At 39.3% G+C, this 21796-nt stretch overlaps 1 long non-coding RNA gene across 2 annotated transcripts in view; it reads left to right on the forward strand.

Annotated features, from left to right (window-relative positions):
- LOC107309069 overlaps positions 1-21522 on the forward strand; it is a 45012-nt gene extending 23490 nt beyond the window's left edge. Inside the window, exon 2 of one of the 2 annotated variants that reach the window (XR_001553062.2) lies at positions 4284-4931. This is a non-coding gene — a long non-coding RNA (uncharacterized LOC107309069). Of the gene's footprint in view, positions 1-4283; positions 4932-21358 lie in introns of those variants that run through there. The other variant, XR_004306391.1, reaches the window with a different exon arrangement.
- The last annotated feature ends 274 nt before the right edge of the window (positions 21523-21796 follow it).

Here is a 21796-nt window from a genome sequence, read left to right on the forward strand (position 1 = left end):
ATTAAATGTGATTTGATGATCCTTGCGGGTCCCTGCCAACTTGGGTTGTTCTATGAATAAGCTGTTCTCATGCTAGACACGAGAGAAGTCTGTATTTGCTTTTGAAAATAATTGTTTCTTGGATGAACTGTAGGATGAATAGATTTAGCTGAAAATGAATAGAAATGTTCCAGAAAGTAGATAAGTGAAATATTATTAATTTTCTACTAAATGGGAAAAATGGCTAGCTAACTTTCCACTTAATATTTATTAGAATGTAATTTCTTCTTAGAAATAAGCTGATACATTTCACTAAGTGCAGCTCCTACTAAGCTTTGAGGTGCTTGTAGAAGAACAAAATTATTTGTGATGGAAGAGATTCTTTTTGGGACATCTCAGTCCATCAGCCTGGATCATTGTTCTTAAAATAGCCTTGAGACTGTCAAATGGAAATTCTATAACCTCCACTAGCAGGTTGTTCCCTTATGCAACTGTTCCTCTTGTTATAAATTTTCCCTGCTGCATTTTAATTTGTTTATTACAATTTCTTGATCAAACTCATTGACTGATGAGAATAATTTATACTTATTCTCTTTATTGTGCTCTGCTAAGTACTTGTGTATTCTTTGTCTTCTCAACCTACTTTTCCTTAGTTTTGCATATTCATTTCTATTAATCTTTCTCAGATATCTGATTATCTGTCTTTTGTCATATACAGATGTGTATTCTTTTAATCCTTAAAAACAAACAAACACACCAAAAAACAACCTCAAAATAAAGCAGAAAAAAAAATCTTGTGGTGACTGTAGTAGGCTGTATAGCAATACCACATTCCAAGCATTTTAGTCAGCATATAAGTGGCATATTTTAAAAAAGCAGCTCAATGAATGGAACTGGAGGGATTCCAAGGAGCCAGTGGACCAAAAAATCTCTTTTCTGGCATAGGATATTTAATCCCATTCATAATTCTATCAAGAACTGTCTTAAAATCACATGTTTCTTACACCTTTTACTCCTACTGAAAAGATGTTTAATCATTTCTAAAACAGAAAACGTTTGAATTTTTTTTTTTTTTTGGGAGGGGTCTGTTTATGTACTTATATTCTCCTATGAAACTTAGCCCTGATTTTAAATACATATATATATTAATTAATTATAATTATATAATTACAGCTATATATAATATTATATAATTATTAATATAATTATAACAATTATATATATTAAAATAATATAATATTAATATTTAATGATATAATTATAATATTAGTAATTTTTTTATATATATTAATTCCCTTGGTCCTCTTTTTCTTCCTTCATCCCTTCCAAATTCTCTAAGTTTTCACCTGTTTATCTTTCACAGATACAGGGGAAAAAAATACAGCAAGTTCCTGCATTAAACCTACTTTGACAAAGGTCTTTCAGCCTTGTGCTGTAGGATGGCCAGCCCATTCATTTGGTCCTTCTAGAAGTCTTCCTTTGTGCATATTGCATCTGAATTCAATTTCCCTTGAGCAGAAGCAATGAGAGTTGTGTTCCACATTCTTGATGAGTCCAAACTGGGTCTTGTGCCGAGGCAGTAATAAGTCTCTCTCCCAGAAGAAAGATCTTGTTTAATGCTTCTTAGAATCACTGCTTTTATGTCACAGCCCCGCTGTACTGAGGGCTCACTGTGTCCCTGAATCAGCCTATCACAGATCTCTCACCTCCTCTGTTATTGCTGGAGGATGAACTTCTCCTTAATTTCAGAAATTCTTTTTCGTTGCTCTTGGTGCATGTCCTTGTGCTGCATGCTGTTAAATTCCTCACTGATCCATATATTTCAGCTCTTGAGGTCTCTTTGTGTGTCAGGCACAAGTTTGTGTATGAGACAGCTGATCTGAAGCCTGGAATCTGCTTGCAGAAATATTAAGTAATTTTTAGCCCCCTCATCTTCCTGGGGGATGTGGTTTGCAGCTGCAGCAGCTGTATGCGGAGCTCTCCTGGCTTTAGGAGTTGGTCTGTTTACAGCCCCTTGAGCTGAGGCCCCCTGAGCAATCTGACCTAACAGCCCTTTTTCCTCCTCTAATTCTCATGATTATGGTACATGGTGGTGATCACAGTTTACACAGTATGAGCACAATTCCTGTGTGGTAAATGCAGAGTGCAGCAGGTCTTCTGAGCATCCTGAGTGCTCTGTTGTGCTTGCTGGGCTTTAAGTGTTTACAAGGGCTGCTCTGAAAGTAATGTTTCCTGTTTTATTATGTAGGCTTATGATGTCAGAGATGGATGTTGGTGGTGTGACAGCAGAGGTTGAACATTCCTGCTGTCTTCCTGTTACGTTTTGTTGCTGTGTGGCAGAGGAGCAATGTGACAAAACAGCATCTGCCATGGAAATGTGAATGGACCCAAGGAATGTCACTGAATTTCCCCATGTGGAAAGAATGGCACCCACTGACATTCATTGCATTTCAGCAGTGTGGCTACAGCAATACCTCTGCTGGTGCAAATTTTTATGAGCAGGGCTGGTGAAAATGTGTAACTAATGGTCATGACTGTGTCAAGAGATACTGTTTTGTAGCTGACAATTTATCAAGTAGCACTATCCTACTCTTTGTATTTGCTGCAGTTTCCATGGAAATAAATAGGAGGCATTAGTTTTGGAGAGACACACATAGTACAGCAAAATGATTATTCTTGAGAGCTTTGAGAGCAAAAAGATGAGTAACCCAAAAGTAAAACCCAAAGATTTTTCTTAGTATTTTATTGATGCCAACTAATGACAGTGGCTCAACAGAAAACTAAACCTAATTCAGAACTGCAGGATCAGGCTTTCAAGATCTCATCCTTTCTCAAGCACCTTTGCTCTACAGGAGAGGATTAAATGCCTTTAGAACAGTAGTGCAATGTAATCAATGCATTGAAGTATAATATATCAGAAACATAACATCCTTAGCCCTTTTCTTGCATGAAGTCTTGGAAAAGAATAAGGTACAATCTCATTTAAGGCAATTAGATGATTTCCACCACTCCCCCCCCCCCCCCCCCAATGATAGTTTTTACAGCTATCAACGCTAGGACTGGAGAGGAAGAAAAAGAAAAATCCCACCCATAAGTACACATAGAGGTCTGATGGACTAAAAGATCTGCTGAAAACCTGTGTTAGAATGGATTCAAGACAAAACAGGAGACAGCATTATGCTCTCCTTGTAAGGCGGACCATATGCTTGGTTGCATTAGGAGGAGTGTGGCCATCAGGCCGATAAGTTATCAGCCTTCCCTTCTTGATGCTGGTGAGACTGCCCCTGCACTTGTGTCATGTTTTGGGACTTCTCACTATAGGATGGCTGCTGAGAAACTAGTGTGGATCCAGCAGAGGTCTGACAGGGTAACAACACATGGAGAGAGGGAGGGCACTGGGCTGGTTCAGTGGAGGAGGCTGAGGGGCAGTCTCAGCATCTGCAGCTGCTGGTGGGGAGCTAAACAACAGAGGGGCACAGCAATGTAATATGGGATAGCCCTTGAAAATGGCTGCAAATGGAGACTTGGCAGGTTCAGACTGGGTATTAGGAAAAGTGTTTTACTAGGAATTTGGCACAGCATGGGATCCTATTACTTCAAAGTAGTGAAATCTCCATCCTTGCAGGATTTCATGTGATGGTAACAAGAAGTCACTGCTGTCTTGATTGTTTGTTGGCAGTAGGCACATGTAAAGCAGGAGACTGGACTAGATGGTGTCCAGAGGTCCCTTCCAACCAGCTTATCTGCTGTTCTGTGTCAGTCATTCATGTTTCTGGTCAAATTCAAGGCAAAGAACTCTTCATCGCTACAAATGCAAAGCTTTGCAAAGCCAATTGAAAGTTTGGTTGAAACGCTTCTGACTACCACTCAGGAAGGTGCTGTCATTAACTAAAACTGAAATGTTTTGCTTTAGTTATATGTTTGTCCTGACAAATGCTAATTTTTGTTTTCAGTTCAAGCATCTCTATTCATTAACCAGTTAATTGTTGAGAGGAAGTAAAATACTGTGAGTTTTATGATTCTGTAGAACTACCTTTTCTACAGTCAAAATTGGCTCTTTACTATTTTTCTTGATTATGTGTATGTAAAGTATCCCCACCATGTACCAGGTGTTGGTGAGGCAGGACAAGGGGAGGAACATGGTCTGTGAAATTCTGTGATTGGCTCCTCAGGCTGGAAAAGAGATCAGTGTGTCCTGCTCCAGGGTACATTCCTGTGTGGGGGAGATAAGGGAACATGGGAGTCTATATGCAAACTCTAAAGTTTCAAGAAAAGAGACTATTAATGTCTTTCTCTTTAAAAAGCCTTGGAAAGAAAGTTGTTAACTGGGGAAGGAGACACAAGAGGATGCCTGTTTGGTTGCTCAAAAGGAGATGTGGGAAGAGATGCAGAAGGATGCACAAAAAGGAGATGCATGAAGGAGAAATGTGAAGACACACATCTAGAGTAATTATGTGGAAGAGATGTGGAAAGGAACATTTTTAGCGGCACTATTGGAGATACAGTCATGGAAAGTGGTGCTCCAGCTTGGAGGAGATATGGCTCTGATAGAACTCTGGCTGTTTTGCCAACTCACACTGAGACAAGAACTCTTCTGAAGGACTATGGTCCATGGATGATCCACAGTATGTCTGAAAGCAATAACAAGTGAAGAGCAGGTGAGGAGGAAAGCAATAAACAGGGATTGGCACAATGAAACCATGACATGCTGATATCTCATGCATTGCCCATCACCACAGTGAAGGGATTGGAGAAGATGGAGCACAACATGGTGCAAATAAAACAAGAGGAGTACAGGAAAGGGGGGAGGAAAGTTGGATTGAAGTTGAACCTGCAGAGCACAAAAGAGAGATTTCCCTAAGCTTTATATAATTGCCTATGTCTTTGATTTTCAACACCTGAATCAGTATGGAAAAGTTTATTTTAATTGGCAATAAATTAAATTAATTGAGCTTTCCTTAGTCAAGATTAATTTGCCTGAATAGTGGGTCAGAGTATTAAGGTCTGGCATCCTGTCATATAAAAGGATGTCACTATTCTTCAGTATTCTGTGAGGGACAATTCTGTGCAGTCTTTTTGTTTCCAATTCTTAAAGACATGAAGATAGGATCAGTAAGTAATGTTGTAGTTACTCATTTGCCTTGGCTTCTTATTTAATCTTTCAATTTCCACTGATTGTGCTTAGCTTAATTAAATGCTTCCTAGAAAGAGCACTTTGCTTAAAGAGCATCTAGTTAGAAAGGGCAACATGGAGCTTCTGCTGTGGCTACATGAGGTTCTCCATTATGTCATAAGAGAATAGAGGCTTGGGGGCATCTCAAAAGCAGCAGAACTTTGAGATCCTCTGCACGGATGTGCACAGGGCAAGGGACAGCTGGAGAAACCACTGAGACAAAGCTTTTCTGACACGCTATAGAAATAAAAGGGTACCCTGGAGCAGTATGCAGATGTGGTAGTGTCAGCATTGTTGAGGGGAGCCCAAAGCTGCTTTTGAGCATAGAAATGGAGTAAGGTGGATTCCTTTTGCTCATTTCCAGCTATATGCTAACGCTTCCTGAGGCAGCTGCTTCAGGATGTAGGTAGCAAAAATATCCCCGAGTTTGCCTTTCAGCTTGTACACTTTAGCAGTGCTTGATGTGATTTTGATTTCATTCATCCTATTCCATATCTGCCAGGAAAGTATTTTGAATGATGAATAGATGTTTGGATGTCTGGAAAAAGACTGGTCCTATTTATTTCAGAATGAATCCTCCACAAATAACTGCTGAAATCATACTGTGGCATTCAAAATACTCTTAAGGTCTAGCATTTTTTGTTTTTCCTAAAACACTCGCATTAGTCAGTGAACTGCATAGGTGCATTTTAACTTACTTGTTAACTTCCCTAAAGTGGTTGTGAGTGCTTGCTATTGTACAAGCGGATAAAACACAGATCAAATGTCAAGTCGTCTCTATTCTTTCCCTTTAAAGAATATCTCAGTGCTCATTGTTCTGTAAAGAATTAACCTTCTCCTGTGGCTGGGAGATAATTTGGTGGAGCACCACATTAGCAGAATTCATCCTGACCAGCTGCTCTGGAACTTAACAAAAGGCAAGTCAGTTACAGAAGAGCTGTGTGGCATTTGGGGTACTCAGCTCACAGTTTGGAAGGGCCTCTTTAAAATAATGTGCATGCTGGCTTTGGCCTCATGCTTCATGAAGCTGTGAAGTTTATTTCTCTCCTGTTTTCAAATACCTCTAGGGATCAACTGTGCTGATCTCAGTCCAGATGTGTCCCTACAACACGTATAAAAAAGTGGACAAACTACTGAAAAGGACAGAGAACTGCAAAAAAAGATTCACATGAAAATATAGATGAGCTGCAAATATTTTTTTTTCTTTGCATCTTAGAAATGTTCGTGTTAAAATACTGCATTAAGGAAAAACATATGTATCACTAAAATAACACGAGAATCAATAAGTGGGCGAATCAAAAGAAACACAATTTGCAGCCTAGTTTTTGAGTTTTGCATCATCTCTTTCACCATAGAATCATGGAAGGGCTTGGGTAGGGAAGTGCCTCAAAGATCATCTAGTTCCAGTCCTCTGCCATGGGGCAGAGATCAAGCACCAGATCAGGCTGCCCAGTACCGCATCAAATCTGGCCTTGAAAGCTTCCATGGTTGAGGCATCAACAATTTTCCTGGGCAGCCTGTGCCAGTGCCTCATCACACTCTCAGTGAAAAAACTTCCCTCAACATCAAATCTAAATTTCTCTTCCTCCTGTTCAAAATAATTCCTCCTTATCCTGACACTTATCTGCCTGTGTAAAAAGTTGTTTCCCTCCTGCTTATATATTGGAAAGCTGTAATGTGGTCTCCCCAGAGCCTTCCCTTCTCCAAGATGGACATCCCCAGTTCTGTCAGCCTTTCTTAACAGGAGAGATGCTATAGCTCTCTGAGCATACTCATGCCATCCTGTGGACACACTCTGACAGCTCCACATCTTTCTTGTGCTTGGGGGCCCCAGAGCTGTCTGCAGAACTCCAGCTGTGGCCTTATGAGGGCAGAGCAGAGGGGAATGATCAGCTCCATCTCCCTGCTGCCAACCATCTGTTGATGCAGCACAAGATACTGTTTGGTCTTCCAGGCTATGTGCTTTCTGCCCTTGTAAGTGGGGTAAACTAGTTCTGAAGACCTGGAGACTCAACTAATTTGTGTAACGGGAAATCTCACTGGGCCTTGTCCTCGCTGCAGCACTCAGTCAGCAGCACTTGCCATGAAGCTTTCATGCAAGTAACATATCCAAATCACTGAGCAAGCAGCTGAGTTCATGAGAAGTTCACAATTTATGTGTGCTGTGGGAAGAAGGATATTGAATGTTGGTTTATGTTAGATATAAAAAAAAATTCTTGGGTCTTGTAAATGAAATGTGTTTGAGGAATCTGTTTTATTATTACTGAGAGAAACCCTATCCTCATTATTAGTCTGCAAATCATTGTAGAAAAGTAGCCTGGCAAAACTGGCTGAATGAGCTTATCCAATTAACCCCAGAATATTTTATTCCTTTGCTGTACTCTGCTATTGCATCTGACAGTTTTGCTTCTCCTCTGATCTAATTAAGGAATTTTGGCAAGCATCACAGTGTTATAAATTCTGAAAATATGAACTGCAGCACTTGCTTCAAATCAAGAGGAGAGCTGAACTTTCATTTACTTCTTGAACTGACAGATGAGTTTTCATGACAAATGCTGACTTCTGCTTTAGCTTCATATAAATATATATTTATGTCTTTATATATATGAACGTTTTTCTCTTCCATGATCATCTTCTAGTTTTGTTTTTTTTTCTCATGGAATTTTTAAACTGTTTTTATTAATGGCAGAAAATAGTTTTTGTTGAAAATTAAAACAGCTTGCAGATCTGACTTTTTTAAGTTTGCATGTGTCTGGACAAGATACTTCAGCCTTCCACTTGGCAAACTGCAGATTTATGACTGGATAGAGTGAAGCTGATCAATTTCTCTGGGTCAGAGGATGGCAGGCATGGGAATTGGAAGTGCGGTGTTCATCCTTTTGCTGAGAAAATCAGATGGAACTGAAAGCTGTAACCTGTTCTATGGCTGCCTGTCTGTACTCACCCAATGTTTGTTCAGTGACATTGTGGATCCAGAAGTTTCCCTGTGTTATAAGGATCCAGTCCATGATCTCTAGAAAGAAATATGAGATCAGTAGGTTAGTTGGCTTCATAAGTCCTGCAATTCAATGGGAGTTCTGAACATAAGGTCTGTGAGGCATTGGCACTGCTGCCTGGAGCTGTGGGTGCCCCATCCCTTTAGGTGCTTAAGGCTGGATTAGATGGGCCCTGGGCAGCTGAGCTGGTGGGGGGGGGCAGCCCTGCCCTTGAATGGGGGAGGAACTGAGTGGGCTTTGAGGCCCCTTCTAACCTATGCCATTTGATGAGACAAAAACATCAATTTCCATAGATATATATAGCCACATCTCGTGTAGTGCTTCTTTGAAAACCTACATCTACAATCAGCGTTTGGGATGCTCAGTCCCAGCGCTGTGAAAACAACTTATTTTCATACCTGAAAAAATAGTCAGATATTTAGTTTGAATTGAAAAATACGGAGAGGAAATGTTATAGCAATCTTCTGCTTTCAGCTAAAGTTTACTATAGCTATTGGTGAACTCTCCTGCATTTTAAAAATGGTTGCTAACTAAAGCATCACAGATTCTCTGCCGTGATGCCTTCTGTACTGATTGGAAGAAAGTTAAAATTTATTTTTATGAAGTGATTGTGTGAGGTGAAGAAGAAGTATCTTTACAAGCTGGAAGTTAAGAAACTCTGCTCTTTGACAGCAGTTTAATTTCAAATGTAAGGGCTATGATGAGGTTAACAGAAATCACTAGACTTCCATATGGAGGAAGACTGAGCTAGAGAACAAAAAGCGTGGTCTGACTAGCAACATATTTTGTTCTCCTCATCAGTCAGAACGATGTGCCAGTGTCAGACAGAAGTGCTGTTTACTGGTGGACAGGGAAATATAGTATCAAGACAATGGTGAAGCTTTCACGTAAAACATGTCAGCCTTAGGCCTGAGGGATTGGGAAGAGGCAATGGAAACCCTCAGACATCCTGCACAAGTTGTAATGTTTTGTGAGTCCCAGCACCTGGGGAAAGACTGACCATGTCAGGCATTTCAAAGCAGCTGTGTCCAGGCATGAGAACAGGTGGCCACACAGTTTGAGATCCGTACTCAAAACTTAATGAGAGATGTTACAGTTAAGAGAAAAGGCTCCTTTTACTGGGACTCGACTGGGAGATATCATACCTATCTAGTGCTCTTGCAGGCAGGATTAATCTTTTCTAATGTCAGTTACCTTTAAGCAATACCTTCAAGCCATACATCAAGACTTCTTTTATAATCAACAGAAGGAGGTAAGTTCCCCCAGAAAGCCCTTCATCTGTCCTGAAAGGGGTGTTTGAGACAGGTGGAATTGATGATTGCCTGGAACTGCCTATCCCATTAGCTGTTTAAGGCAAGTAAGCTAGATCATGCTTGAAGTTTCCAGTCAGGAGAACTTGTCCTTACTTCACAACTGAGCCACTGCTGTTGTGGTTTGGGAGCTGTACATCACCTCCCACTGATTACTTTTCCTTCAGTACCGCTTACCGTTTTAAAGTGTGCTTTAAGAGATTTGTCTTTTTTTTTTTTTTTTTTTTTTTTCTTCTCAAAACTTTCTTTCCAAACAGAACTCATGATTATGGAGCAAAACATTTATAGCTGGATAAATACACAAACTGTTCAATTTAAAGCTGTGTAAATCATCTTGGCTTCATTTAAGTTTATTCCATCTGCTTTTATCAGCTGTTGTTACAATAATTTATAATTCCCTCATAATATTAAATCGTTTGTGAATCCAAAAAAGAAATGTATCTATGGACCTCTAGTAGCTAATGATATTGCATTCAGCAAGTAATATAATTAATCATATTTCATTACACCATAGATGCCTGTAATTGTGTAATTAATGTGTATTTGCATAATCACACAATGAGAGATCTGTATGATTCATACTTTATGGTAATATGAATGCACAAAATTTCCATCTCTGAATCGTAACCATGTGCAAAGCTGTTTGTGTTTTTTTTTGTTGTTGTTGTTTCTTTTTTTTTTCTAAAGAAAAATGTAGATGCAATGAACAACCTGGTCTTAATATTTGTGCTCTCCCATGTGACTTTTCCATAGCAGTAGCTTTCCATGCGTAGCAATTCTTTAAAAAGGAATTCCTAAAGACAAAAAAATTATCCAGTGTTTGAGAGAACAAGTCTATTTTCAGATTGGGAAAACATGCCATGCAATATCACAGAGTTTCCTGATTTTTATTATCCGTTTTCTATCTTTTTCAATCGTTGAGGAGAGGAAATTCATTTTCAGTCGAGCGTGTGGAAGAATGTATGTGTTTTCAGTCTATAGATTTCTGTTCTGATAGGTTACAAATGATTTTTCATTAGCCTACTGAGAGATTTTTATTGAATTTAACATTCAATTTGCAGTGTTTAATTACATCGAATTCCAGACAAGATGAGCCGATCTGAGCATCTGAGGTTGGATTTCGATAAATGTAACCACCCTAAAATATCTTTTTGAAAGATATATTTTTTAAGAAGTGTTTAGAAGAAACCAAACATAGTAAGATTTTGAGACATCCTACCTGTTGTAGACATATGTTTATAAATAATCCACGATAGTAAGCAGAATAATAATAAAAACATGTTCTAAATCACTGTATCGCTATTACAGTCACTACTTTATTCCTCAACAATTTAGACCAGGCAAAGCTCTATAGAGACCTGTGTGTCGGCTGAATGAGAACCTGTGTTTGCAGTCAGGAGTAGTGAAGATGACAGTGTGTCTTCACATTTATGAAGACTGATGGCACGTAGCAGTGGCAAACCTCTTCTAAATCACAAAGGGAAGTACACAAAGTCAGAGCTGGGCTCAGATGTTAGCACTGGCCTCTCTGTGCCTCCCTCTGCAACTGGCTCCAACGTCCATGCAATGCATCACATTTATGATGGCAGCTGGGACCCACACAGGTTGGCCCTGCTACCTTATGGTTTTGAACATCATTTTCATTCTTGCTTACTCTGCTTTTGTAGGTCTTCTGAGATTTCTTTCAAATGCTGCTCTGGGTTTTTGGGTTCTTTGAATTCTGAGCCTTTATTTTCAGTCTCACAGATGGCCCAAGCCATTGACTTTCTTACTGCCTTTGCTGAGATCATGGTGCAAAAGCAGAGGACAGGAATTTCTGAGAGGGGACAGTACACTGTCAGTTCAACAACAGTGTGGTGTCCCTGCCTCTTGGTTGTGCTAAACATCGACAGGAAACAAAAGCAGGGAGCTGCACAAAGCTATAGTAGTAATTCAAGAGGTTTAGATTTTAATAGCAAGGTATTAAAACTCTTTGCTCACTCACAATGAATATTTTTCATTTTCTCACAGGGGTATGGTCCATAGAGAATACATATTTTAAGCACTCTCCCTGAGTATTTCCAATCAAATGAATGATAATTAAAAGTACTGCAGAATCACATCTTACTAATCTCTTATACACAGCCCAATTATAACTCACATTCGATTTGAGTCCTGCCAGCCACTGCAGTCAGATTCTCTTTTGTTTACTCTGTCACTCCATCTCAATCCTCTGCAATTTGTGCAATATTTCAAAAATAAATTATAAAATATATTTCTGCTCATGAAGGTTCTTAAAAGGACTCCTCTTAAAATCAGTGGGATGATATTAGCTGACATCAGGAGCAGCTGGTTCAGATCTTAACTTTTGTCAAGCCAAAACATGATTTATGGTTTTAGGTAAAATCTGAAGAGTGGCATTTTGACCTACTTTTTTCATTTTTATTCCAATGTTATGTTACATAGCTAAAAAAAAAAAAAAACTTTGGAAAAGCCGTGCAACTGTTATTAGAGATAAACTTTGAGAATGCAATGCTCAAAATTACTTGGGAATAAAATAGAGTTAAATTTGTGTGCCAAAATTATTATTTTTTTTCTTTTTGTCTGCATCACAGATGTACTGTTCCCTTTTTCTTTTTCTGGTTGTTCTATCTCCAGGCTGTTAGTGGGTCATTTCCTAGCAAAATAATAAAAACAGCAGACATCAAATCCCTCAACAGTAAACCATATGACTGAAACACTGAAGATTCTGGGGACTTAATAGACAAATCTGTCAAGACCTGTACTTGGAACCTAGCAAAAGTTCATCTTTCTTTGGCACCTTTTTTGATAAGCTACCAGGTCTACATTTATTTAACCCTGACACAGTCACAATTGGAAGCCCATTTTACACATGGAGAAATTAGACAAACAATAACTCTGCTGAAACTCAGAAAGCCTTGGGCTGAGAGGGCATGAGTTTTGTAGAACATCCAGCATCTCTCTCAAAATACCATGCAGTCTTCACACTCCTATTCTTCAGTTACATCTTTCATAACATTTTTTATCTAATGCAACCCAATACAGATTTTGCAACAAATTTTAATATCTAGTATTTCTCATCTTTAGATATGAAAGCAATTTATGAAGTGGATAAGTACCATATTCTATGATTTGGTAATAAATCTGGGGGCAGCTGGCACCACAAGCTCTTAAAGAAATTAAGTTGCCTCTGAGAGAGATGTAAGTCATATTATAGATTAACAAGTTAGCAGGTAAGAAACAAAAAGAAGAAATAAATGTTGAGGCTTTGCATTGGAGAGAAGTTATAGATTACAGGATCTTTTGCTGGGTCGTTTATGTTCAGTTTATAGAGAAAAGAAAAAGCTGGAGAATGAGGAGACTAATGATGATGCCAAATTATTCAGGGTAATAAAAATGAAAACTGCACTGAGTTTGGGAGAAAAGTTATTGTACCATGCAGGCAATAGAATGACAGATGAAATTCTGTGTAATGATTGTGAAGTGAGGCACAGGGGGAAAAGCAGTCCATGACAGTAGGTTCTAAACTACCTATTTCCATTCAGGAAAGAGAAATTTTTGTTACGGTATAAGATCTGCTCAAACATCAGGACAATTCTCAATAGCTGGCATAAAACTCAATGAATATCATAGGAATTACTAAGAAAGAAATAGAAAACAGAGAGTAAGTATAAAACCACAATAAAAATTCTTATGCAATTGCACAGTGTTGGGATTGCATTTTTCATTGTGCTGAAGATTCAGCTTGAATAGAACATAGTGATACTAGGAAAAGTTCAGAGAGGAGAAGGAAAGTCAAAGCAGTGGAAGATTCTTTATGAGTCGTGAAAGAGAACTGTGAAGTCTGACAGGAATGTACAAAGTTACAAATGACATATCTAAGTGGAGGAGGAGCAGTTTCTCATTGCTGCTTGTTATCTCAGAGCTGTGGCTGCCCCGTCCCTGGCGTGCTCAAGGCCATGTAGGCTCTGGGCAGCTGAACTGGTGGGGGTGGGAACTGAGTAAGCTTTAAGGTCCATTCCAACCTGAGACATGTTGTAATTCTCCCGTCTTCTGACACCATTTCAGCATCCCAATTGGGTTGAAGCTTACATTTTATATATCTTACTTGCAATTTTATAAGGCCTTGTTTTCCATTTAAAAAAGCGAAAGCAACAAGAAAAAAAGTCTGTCCAGGTCCCTCTGGATGGCTTCCCTTCCTTTCAGTGTAGTGATGGCATCACTCTGCTTGGTATCATCTGCAGACTTGCTGAGGGTGTACTTGATGACATTGTCTTTGTCATTGATGAAGATGTTAAAGAGCATTGGTCCCAGGACTGACCCCTGAGGGGCACCGCTTGTGACTGGCCTCCACCCTGACACAGAACCATTGATCACAACCCTTTGGCTGCATCCAGCCAGCCAATTCCTAATCCATTGTACAGTCCATCCTTCAAATCCACACCTCTCCAACTTAGAGAGAAGGATGTGGTGAGGGACTATGTCAAAGGCTTTGGTCCAGGTAGATGACATCCATCTCCCTTCCCCCGTCCACTGAAGCTGTCACTCCATCATAGAAGGTCACCAGATTGGTCAGGCAAGATCTGCCCTTGGTGAAGCCATGCTGGCTGTCTCAAATCACCTCTTTGTCTCGTATGTGCCTTAGCATAGCTTCTAGGAGGATCTGCTCCATGATCTTCCCAGACACAGAGGTAAGGCTCACCAGCCTGTAGTTCCCCAGATCTTCCTTTCTTCCTTTCTTAAAAGTGTAATGTTTCCCTTTTTCCAGTCTCCAGGGACTTCACCAGACAGCCAGGATTTTTCAAATACGATGGAGAGCAGCTCAGCAACCACATCAGCCATCTCTTTCAGAGAGTCCCATAGACTTATACACTTTCAGTTTCATGAGGAGGGCTCAGACTTGTTCTACCGTTAGAGTGGGACAGAAACCTTTCCCCACACCCCCACCTAGAGGCTCAGGGTCCTGGCAGACATGAGAAGTCTGACCACCAGGCTGAGGCAAAGCACTCATTGAGTGCCTCAGCTTTTTCTATGTCTGAGGAAGTCAGCTCCCCATTACCTTACATCAGAGAGAGAACGCTCTCCTTGGCCTGTCTTCTCCTGCCTATGTACCTGTGGAACCCCTTTTTGTTATCGTTCACATCCCTTTTGGGACTTTGGACACAGCCACAATTGAACAGGGAGACAAAAGCAAAGTTCTGATTGAACTTTCAAACTGAATGCAGGATTATAACCAAACATCTGTTCAAGCTGACACAAATCACAGGGTGTGAATCATGCAATATTTTCTGAAGGCTGGACTCAAGCCTGTGTTGAAGTCCAACCACCTGAGGAACATAAAGGGACCTTGAAGCAGCCTCTAGTGTGCAGCAAAGGATTGCCCAAGAATAGAGAAATCTGCAGCTGGCATAAAACTGATGTTGTTATCTTTTCATCAGTCCCTCTGGCCCACAACATACAAGAGGCACATCAAGGACAAAAGGGAGAGCAACCAGAATATATTCAGCCCTGCAGAGCCTTACAAGAGTAATGGGACTTTTGGATACTGGGCACTAAAGAAGCACAGATGGGTGTTATGATGGAAGTTCTCTCCTTCATATTTCTCCTTGCATAGAAATATTTCAGCCTCCAAAGTGCTTTTGCTGGGTAGGATGGGCTGAAGGGTTTACAGCAGCAGAAGGACTAAGCTAGAGCATCTCTGGAAATCTCACGTGCTAAATAACAGAGATTTATTGCTGTTAAAAATCAACAACTTGTAACCTTGCAGTGATCATTCACTACATAAAAGTTAGTCTCAATTTTTTATCTGCTATGGCTGTGATCCAGATGATTGTTCAGACAAATCGATGAGTCTCTGCCAGCCAAAATATAGGTTCCTGGTAAAGTCAGTTTGGCTGCAGTTGGCTTGGCAATTGAGCTGGCTGATTTTGCTGTGTAGAATCAGGTGGGAGTTCATTTTTCATTCACCTGAGAATGTGTTGGGGTTAAATGGCAGCACAGAGGCCTTGTTGTTTTTTTTTATTACATTTAACTTGTTTGCTTCCAGGACTCCTGGCAAAGCAGATGAATTCTGATCAACCGTGATCCTCTGATTGTATTTATGTCAAATTAACCTCCATCCCTTCATCTGCTGTAGAGGGAAGCAAGAGAAACAGCTGAGATGTGTAATTTGTAAGTGGTGAAAGTAAGGAAAGATAAGATCTACTCTTTACACTGTGTTCTTTTTGATATAGAACAGTTCACTTGTCTCTCTTTTTAGGGAAAACTTATGTTGGAAAGCTGGAACTTGTTTGAACTGTGTATTTTAATTCAAATGATATGGATATAAAAGGGGAGTTCTGACTGGTGTTAATGTTAGCATTCAGAAGCTAAAGCCAGCTTTTAACATGTGGGCCTATACAGTAAGTAATGATTGTTTCAGCTGGGCACCATCACAGGGCTGTAACACAATCAGTAGTGCTGCACTGACCAGCATTTATGCTGAGGCCACCTCTTTACAGCAGTTAATTTCTCATTAAAAATTTCCTTCTAATGGACATTCATTTGAGTGGTTCTCAATTTGTTGCTTTTGAGTAGATTCCTTAAAATTTGGAGGTGAAAACACTTTCTTCTTACTTATAAAATATTGTTACTTTTACATAATACCTATTGCTTCTCGCGTTTCTTCAATTTCTTACTGAAGATGTTTTTCTAGGTAAAACATATTTTGTATTCAGAAAACATCTGCAAGAAATGAAGAAGGTAGGAACAAAAACAAATTCCTATTTTTTCTGTATGTGAATTGCTGCAAACAGTGGGGGTAGGTATCTATTTAAGCTGGTTTTAAGTTGTACAATTAATAAAAAGAATGGAAAAATAGATAATGAAGCAATATTTTCATATTTAGGATATAAATGTCATAAAATATACCCCTTCCACAACTTTTTTCTTTTTTTTCCCCCCAAAATTTATAAAAAATAATAATTTTTACTTATAATGGTCATTATCACTTGAGGTAATTCATGTATTGGCAATAGAAAGGGTAAATATTCACATCTCCAGTTCACAGAGTGGTAGGAAAATCTTCCTCCTGCTGCTGCCAGCAGAACGCCTTCTGATAATTGGAACTCTGCTGCTCTTCTCAAGATAACAAACATCAAGTGGGAAAGGAAGTTCCATACATCAGGAAAAAATATGATTTCTTCAGAAATCTGAATAAATAACCCTTTCAGGATGTGTACACCAGAGCTCTCTCTTCTGCCATCATATATCACTGGCACTGTCTGGATAAGGTTATGATTTTCTTTGTTTCTTTCTTCAGTACTGTGACAACTTTTGCATCCTCCTGATGTCAATCAACCAAAACTCACTTCAGATTCCTTTAGAATAACAATACTGTTAGTGAATCAAATCAAAAGAGGTCATAATTCAGTGTTTTTCCTCTCCAGTGGATATATGAACAACAAATTCTTTCTGTCCAGCACAGATGGGAGATAAGAATTAAAAAGCAAAGCCGCACATTGATATACAGCTAGAATGAGCACATACTGAGATGCTACTAGCTGTCAGGTACTCTGCTGTCACAAAATTTCACCCAGTTCAGATTAGATACAGTGAAGTGTTCTTAGTGTTACACAAGAGCACATGTGGAGTAACTTTAAATCTGTCTTTTGCATTTATAGAATGCCTGTCACTGCAGCAGTGAAGCACTCACTGCAAGCAGAATTTTAGTGCATTTAATGAAACATGTAAATCAATACAAAGATCTTCAGTGAGAATTTTTATCTGTCAATAGATTTCTTGCAGATTCCTGGGATGGGTGATGTGGTTTGCACTTCTAATGGCTTATTTTGGAAAGTTAAGAGTTACTGAGCACATTAAATTCTCAGTCTTATCTGCACTGAAATTATTTCCAAGATGTCATTGATTCTCATCTGTCTTGCTTAATTGGAAGTTCTGAAGTAATTTTCTCCCTCTCTTCCCCAGTATATATTCAGAAAACACGGTTATTTGCATGATAAAGTACGATATGCAATTAAATTTGACTAGTTAAAGAATTAGTGTAGTTTTAATGTAAATTCAAAGTGTTCTTGTTATATTGCCTACTATTGCAGAAGTCCAGCACATTTATTTGCAGAGGCATTTGATTAATTCTCTTCCTAGAGACTAATTCTGTTCTCAGCATTTCCTTACATTGCCTGTCTAGCAGCATCTATGGACTAAAACAGCTACTTTCTAATTTGCACAGGGCTGATCCTTTCCTAGCTTGAGAATTGGTTCTGATTTCACAGCAACCTGAGCCAATTCAGAGACCGCTGCTTGCACAGGAGGATTTGCATTTGTTAAAATCTGCACTTGGGGCAAGTTCCAGTCTAGTCAAAACCTTAACAGAGTGTCTGTTGGTCAAGCTAAAGTTCTGGATACGCTCAGCAATTCCTTGTGATTTAACCCCAAATTCCTGCAGAAGCTCTGTATCCCTGTATGACTTAGACATTCTCTTGTACTCCCTGAAATTTCCCTTGCTATTTAAATTCTCCTCCTAGATTTCAGTGTGAACTAGGATGTCCTGATCTGAAACCATGACAAAGATTTTGCTGCTGCTATTGAAAATGTGACATCTTTAAACACAGACTTCAGTTCCTTTCCCCGCCAGCTGAGTGCTCACCTACTGGCTTCTTGAGTCCAAGCACGCAAAATTTTCTCATTTTCTCCCTTTCCCACTGCAGTTAGAAGAATGAACAAGCTGCAGCTCTTAGTGAAGAACTGCAGCCAGGAAAGCTTGGGCCATGGCAGGCAGTGAGAGAAGATGTCCCTTTGCACAAAAAAAATTGTGCCCCATTGTCCTTCACAGAAAGATGGGAAAGGCAACACAGGTTGACTGTCTTCCTTGTGGAGACTCCTGAAAGCCTCCATTCAAGACAGAGCTCTCTGTCTTCCAGCGGCCTGAGTAAAATGCACTCACATATCTAAGAAATGAACTGATGTCCCTTGGAAGGCTAACAGATAGCAGGTTAGCATATGCTTTGTGTTAGCAATGGTGTAGTACAAAGATGGTATAAAACTAAATTCAAAATCTGTATCCATTAAGCACATGAAGGCAAAAAAAATCTACTCCAGTTAACAGGAGATTTGAATGAGTAGACATTACTACTTGGACATGCAGAGAAATGTTAACACTTTCTTTGTTCTTGTATAACATTAGAACTTATATAGCAAGTAATATACTTTTACTGGAAGAAACTCAGATGGTGTTCATTAATTTCCTACCCTTAAAATCTCCTTTCCGTGGATTACTATGTGTGAAGAATGGTTACTTCTGCCTCTACTTGTACTAGGGTTACCCTGACAAGCTTCATTACCTACAAGGAGAAAGGTATGAGATAATGTGGTTATATGTATGAAGCTCAATTAATAATTTAGCAGCATTGCTAATTGATCTCATTATTCAATTAATGCTGGAAGGCTTGTGAAATCTAGTTTAATTTCCCTGTTCATTGAAGTCAAATTGATAAGAATGGGGTTTTATTGCAAAGAACCATCGATATTTGCAAACCTGTATATTCACAAACCCATCTGAAAGGTTTTAGCCTCAGTATCCTTCTGCACTGCTGTTTGCTCTTTCATCTCCTCTCAAACGCAGACAAAACAATTGCTATTTGGTCTGGAGAGGCAAAAATATAAATTAGATATCACATTTGAGTCTCATTCTGAAAGTTAAATATCATTTTGGCTGTTAAGGTGCCCTTCAACAAAACAATAAAATTCAGTTCTTATCCTTGTGTGAAACCAAAATTCCATTACAAATAGGCATTGTCTTTGTTGTCTTTCCCCTGTGTCCCAAGTTCCCTGTTTTAAGTAGTACCTATGTGCATGCACACAGCAGTTTCAGTAGTTTCCCTTGTTTTGTCCTTGTGGTTTGTATACAGTATATATTTTAGACTTTTTTGAATGCTCAGCTGTTAAACCTCAAAGCATACTTGACAAGCAGATCATAAAATAATATCATCTGCACTAAAAGACAGAATATATGAAGCATGTTATAAGTAGGTTAGGGTAATGAAGATAAATTATAGGAACAGTTGTGTAAATTCTAGATGAGGGGGAAATTGTTGAGGTGTGACATTGGTTATTATTATATTATTATATTCCTTCATTCTTATTTCAGCCCAGGCAAAACTCCAAGAGACTGCTTGAACACAAGAAAGTAATGTCTTCATATATATTGCCCTACATGGGAAGGTTCACTCTCATCAACTGGATGAGCAAACTAGTACAACTTGTTTGTCTTTTCACATCTTATCTAAGGGATTGACAGTTGCATTTCTGAAGGGTCGCTAGTGACAAATGGTGGTAAATTCCTTGCAAAGGTGTAACAAAAACAGGCATAAGTCAAACTTTGGCTTTTTTTGAAAGAGTAGAAGAGATGAAAGTTACACGTTTCTTGAAGAGATGACAAATAATCTTTCTGCTTTTTAAACGCAGTGGAAAGAATGGTTTCTGTGACTCCATTCTGTATATGAGTCAATGGAAACCAATGCATATGTATGAAAAAAAACCACTGCATTTCTTGAAATCCAAACATTCTAAATTTAGATTATTGCAGTTAGAAAGATATTTTTAAAACACCGTGTTTTGGAGGTAAGTGGATTTGAGTATATAGGTCAGCTCAAATAACCTTGCCCACCCAAGTAAGAATATGAACAAGTACTGTGAAGTAACTGATGCAGACTACTGACTGACAAAACAAATTTACGACATGGTAAATGTAAAGTAATTCAAGGAACACTTCAAAGGGATTTAGTGGGACTGTGATGGTTAGTGGATGGTGCAGGAGTACAAGTGGTGCTACCTCTGACCCTTGAGTGGTAGTGGAGGGATACTGAGAGGACCAGGAAAAAATGTGATAATGCATGGATAATAGTCTGGTACCATGGCAAGAATTTTGGCTTTTTCAACGGTGGGATGGTTTACTCAGCCCCTGGCCTCATGGTTGCTATTGGAATCCATATAGGCCATAGGAGGAAAAGAATTCCAGGATCTATCTGAACTCATTGATATGGCTTTAAACAAACAGAAGTTGGAAAGCACCATGCTACTTAAAAACCAGTGTAGTTGCCAGAACTGAAATCTAGTGGGATTATTCCCACTGGAATGTGGCTATTGACATCTACAAACAGTTCAGAAGGGACAGGTGAGGAAGTAGGGGAGCTGACGTTGCCTTCTACATCAAAGAAAATATCGAGTGTGAAGCTCAGTCCCTGAAGAATCGTCATGAGCAAGTATAAAGCCTACAGGTGAGAGTTGGAGACTAAGGACAAAAAAAAGAGTCTTGTGGTTGGGATCTACTACAGGCTACCTGATCAAGCAGAGCCTGTTGATGAAGCCTTCTTCCTCCAGCTACAGGAGGTTTCACATTTGTAGGCCTCAGTTTACTCTTCTCAAGGCTGGGTAAACCAGGCCTTCTGTGTGATATGTGCTCTGACCCCTTGACCATTTTGGTAATCTTGTGTACTTGCACAAATACATGTCTTGAACTAGGGAGCCCCAGACTGCCACAGCGGGTCTATGTATGGTCTCACAAAGGCTAGAAAGGAAGGAATATGAATCTGCCTGAATCTCATGTTGATGGCAGCACAGGCTGAGCTAGCTTTGGATTGGCTTGATAATGAACTAATGAGGGTGCAGTGGGACAGAACAGAGCTTTGGGCAGACTCTAAGATCCTAGACATAGTTTGCAGCCTTTTTGTGGACTGCATATTGCTTATTCCTTTTGTACAGTTTAATTTAGATTTAATGTTTGTAGAGTTTCTTACATATCCCATTGAGCACATACTTTGTGGAGCTAATGTATCTGGCTGGTTGGTTGAAAATGCAGATGACTGTACACATTCTTCCTTTCTGTTTCCCTTGTGTGTTTACAGGGTTAGACAATAAAAAGAAACTTGTCAGATGTCAGGAGTTAAGCAGTGAAGATGTGGAAAGGCTGTGCTGCACCTCATAACACCAGGAACCACACATCCTTAACTTCTACTGATATGAAGCTGAAGCTCACAATAAAAAACAAAGCTTAAGTTTCACTCTTTCATAGATGCTTTTACTGTCTCCTTTTATCAGGTCACATATTTTGAGACAATGGATTTCCTAATTAAAGTTGACAGCTAAATTTAAAATAGTTAATTAGTGGAGGCACCAGCCTCACAGCCTGGGCACAGGTTCAAGGTTTGGAGGACGCTGTTGTAGTTTGATTACAACATTCTCATCAAGCAATAATGCCTGCTGCTATGGACAGAAATATGAGAGGGAGATTGATTGCGGGGTGGGCTGTGTATTCTGAGCTGAAAGAGGTGAGTGATGTCAAT

This window comes from Coturnix japonica, chromosome 2 (assembly GCF_001577835.2).
Source record: "Coturnix japonica isolate 7356 chromosome 2, Coturnix japonica 2.1, whole genome shotgun sequence".
Taxonomy (NCBI): Eukaryota; Metazoa; Chordata; class Aves; order Galliformes; family Phasianidae; genus Coturnix; species Coturnix japonica.